This window comes from Myotis myotis, unplaced genomic scaffold (genome assembly GCF_014108235.1).
Source record: "Myotis myotis isolate mMyoMyo1 unplaced genomic scaffold, mMyoMyo1.p scaffold_m19_p_5, whole genome shotgun sequence".
Classification (NCBI taxonomy): Eukaryota; Metazoa; Chordata; class Mammalia; order Chiroptera; family Vespertilionidae; genus Myotis; species Myotis myotis.
In genome coordinates, this window is record NW_023416357.1 from 40668936 (window position 1) to 40672977 (window position 4042).

At 42.7% G+C, this 4042-nt stretch overlaps 1 pseudogene; it reads left to right on the top strand.

Annotated features, from left to right (window-relative positions):
- Positions 1-243: 243 nt before the first annotated feature.
- LOC118656275 lies at positions 244-1212 on the top strand (annotated as a pseudogene).
- Positions 1213-4042: the final 2830 nt, after the last annotated feature.

Here is a 4042-nt window from a genome sequence, read left to right on the forward strand (position 1 = left end):
ATTTATAACAATTTTTATTTGAGAGCAGAGTAAAAATAAATGACCATCTGAAATTCTCTATTTACATACTTATGACAAGCAGTGGAGAGAGAGGAGGAAGCAGGGAGTGGTGCAGTTGGGAGTGACCCGCCGCTGCGGTTGTTGCCACTGCTGCACCACCACCGCCTCTGTGCTGGTGGAGTGGGAAAGGAGGCGTGAGCCATGGGCGAGAGCCCCTGCGGGAGGGTCGACGGTGGGAAGGCGATGGCGGATATAGATAAACTCAAGTCGACAGTATCATCCAACGGCTGCTGGAGGTAAGAGGATCCAAGCCTGGTAAGAATGTCCAGCTACAGGAGAATGAAATCAGAGGACTGTGCTTAAAATCTTGAGAGATCTTTCTCAGCCAGCCTATCCTACTAGAACTTGAAGCACCACTCAAAACATGTGGTGATATCCATGGGCAATACTATGATTTGCTTCGACACTTTGAGTACAGTGGTTTCCCACCAGAAAACAACTACCTGTTTCTTGGGGACTGTGTGGACAGGGGGAAGCAGTCACTGGAGACTATCTGCCTCTTACTGGCATAAAAATCAAATATCCCAAGAATTTTTTTCTTCTCAGAGGAAACCACAAATGTGCCAGCATCAATAGAATTTAAGGATTTTATGATGAGTGTAAAAGAAGATATAACAAGCTATGGAAAACTTTCACCGACTGCTTTAACTATTTGCTGATAGCGGCCATCATGGATGAGGAAATATTTTGCTGTCATGGAGGTTTAGCACCAGATTTTCAATCTATGGAGCAGATTCGGCCAATTATGCGACCAACTGATGTACCAGATCAAGGTCTTGTTTGTGATCTTTTGTGGTCTGACCCCGATAAAGATGTCTTAGGCTGGAGTGAAAATGACAGAGGAGTGTCCTTCAACATTTGGCTCAGAAGTGGTTGCAAAATTTCTCCATAAGCATGATTTGGATCTTATCTGTAGAGCCCATCAGGTGGTTGAAGATGAATACGAATTTTTTTGCAAAGAGGCAGTTGGTCACTCTGTTTTCTGCACCCAATTTTTGTGGAGAGTTTGACAAGGCAGGTGCCGTGATGAGTGTGGACGAAACACTAATGAGCTCTTTTCAGATTTTAAAGCCTGCAGAGAAAAAGAAGCCGAGGGCCGCGAGACCCGTAACACCTCCAAGGGGTGTGATCACAAAGCAAGCAAAGAAATAGATATCGTTTTGACACTGCCTAGTAAGTGGGACTTGTAAGATATAGTATATAAGCTTCATTTTTAAAACTGTAATGTGTATTGGTCAGCTTGCTCAAATAGTGTGTTTGTGGGGCCCTCTTTTCCATTTTTTCAGCTAATGAATGGCATTTGCTGGTTATAACAGCAAATGAAAGACTTCACTCCCAAGAAAAAATATTTTGTTTTTAAATTCTCTCTTCCTTTTGCAAACAAGTTTAATGATGGTGTTAAAGCTGTGCACCCCCAGACAGTTTATCCTGTCTAAGGGGGTAACTGTACAGTTGACTTTCTTTTTTCAGTTCAGTAAAACCCATGAATAATGTAAATCTCGTTTTCTTTAGGATATAAAGAGAGCCTTAGAGTGCTCAGTCTGTACATGTTATTGTCATAAAATGCATACTTTTGATACAAATCACTGTGAACATGTTGTTTTTTTTTTTTGAATTTGTTTCAAAGGGATTGCTTATTTCTCTCATTGTCTTGTCATGTACAAACTAGTTTTTATAGCTATCAACATTAGGAGTAACTTTCAACCCTGCCAGCATCACTGGTATAATGTATATTTAATTAAAGCACACTTTCCTCTATCTTATACTTAAAATGACAATTAAAGCCATTATTTTTTAAAAAAGAATATTTATTAACTTCTAGTGAAGAGAAGTTTAAGAAATGTTCAGTAGATGGACTCAATAGGATGTAGAAGGTGTAGGACATAAAAAAGAGGAAGGATCCTGGGTGCTGGGAGGGAAGGGTGTAGTGCTCTGAATAGGCCAAATAGCTCTTTCTATGGGAGACATCTCTAAGGAGCAGCTGTAGGTGCACTGAGGGCCTCACCAACCCTGAGCATAGCTCATTAGAATAGGAATGAGTTTTGGTCCAGAACTAAACTGTGTTGGTTTAAGAGACATTGGCAAATTCTTTGAAACTTCTGTCTTTGAAAGGTGGGGTCTAAGTCTCCCCATTCCTTAAATCTAAGCTGAACTTAGTGACCAGTTAACCATAGAATGTAGTAGAAATGATGCTATGTGACTTAGGAAGCGGGGTCAAAAAGGCAATATATGCCGGAAGCCGGTCCATCCTTGCTGCTTGACACAGTCGCTGCAGGATAGAAACATCTGCACAGCATATGTTTCAAGGGACCTGGCATATATAGCATACTGTTCTTAATATGTTTGCTCCCCTTAGCGCTGTGTGTTTTAACCAAGGTCACCTCTCCAAGAAAGGTTGTTTCCCCAGGTAGGAATTTTTCCCTGAAGTTAGGGAGGGGATGAAACTCCTTAACTAAGTGCCAGGCGGGTAGTTAATCACTTTAACTACAAATAATCATGCTTAAGCTACATAATCTTTACTCCCTGGAATGGAGATAAGAAACGCCCTAACCTTTGTAATAGAAATTGACAGGATTAAAATCAACTGGTATAAATACGGATGTAACAAGACAATAAACACCAGAACTTCGCTGGAGATCCAGACCAGAACTTGGCTGGAGATCCTGGCTAGGCTGCTGATCAACTGAACGCTGTCTCCGTGTCCTTCCTTCTTTGCCGACTCCGTCTACGCCTTTGGGAACTCCTGGACCTGCTGGGGTTGGACCCCGGCAAATATAGCTGTTACCTGGTTCATTGGAACAGTTACACTGGAGCCTTGAACCACCTTGTAAGAATTTTATCACCTGTGGCTGCCATGATGCAATGAAGCCCAAACCAGCCTAGAGGGAGAGAGACCACACAGACAGCGCTTGAAACCTCACAAGAAAGAGAGGTGCCTGGCCAGCCACCAGCTGCTTCAGCCCTGATGATCTTCTAGCTCCAGCCTTCAACTGACTGTAGCTGCATGGGACACCCGGAGCCACAACTACCCAGCTGGGGTACTTCTCACATTTTTGATCTCCAGAAATAGGAGAGAAAAAGAAAATTACTGTTGTTGCTTTAGCCAATAAAGTATATTATTAATCACACAGCTATAGATAATTGACTCACAGTACCAAAATCTTTTCTAATTATCTATTGCTACAGAACAAACTAGTAGTATAAAGCATGTGTTTTATTATGCTCATAGATGCTGTGGATCAAAAATTCACACAGGGCCCTACAAAGTTAGCTTGTCACTCCTTTATGTTATCTGATGCACCAGCTGGAAAAACTAGGAGTGATTGAATGGCTGGGACTGGTATCATTTAGAGGCAGCTTTACTCACACTTATATGGTGGTTGATGTTGGCTGTTGGCCAGGAGCTCAGCTGGAATTGTCAGCCACAACACCTACCAGGCCCATCTCTGTGACTGGGGGCTTCTTCACAGCATAATGGCTGAATTCCAAGAGCAAGCTATTAGTTTCTGTCCCTTATACTGTATTCACATAGCCCAGATTTAAGGGGAGAAGACATAGATCCCCTTATCTTTGGATAGGAGGAATCTCTATATATAAAAGCCTAAGTAACTGAATGAATGACTGAATAACCGGTCGACCGGTCACTATGATCACACTGACTACCAGGGGGCAGACACTCAATGCAGAAGCTGCCCATGGTGGTCAGTGCGCTCCCATAGCCAACCTCCCATGGCCCCTCCCCCTGGCGAACCTCCAGTGGCCCCATCAGCCCCAGATGGCCAGCCAGGCTGAGGGACCGCACCCATGCACAAATTCATGCACCGGGCCTCTAGTGTTTAATAATTTTGGATACTTCAATCCATAAGCTAGATAGTGGACCATAACATGGTATGGCTTAAAAAGATAAACTGGGTTAATCATTTTCTCTTTTTCAAAAATTGAACTGAGTAATGAAAAGGAACTATCTAGTTTGAAGTGGGAG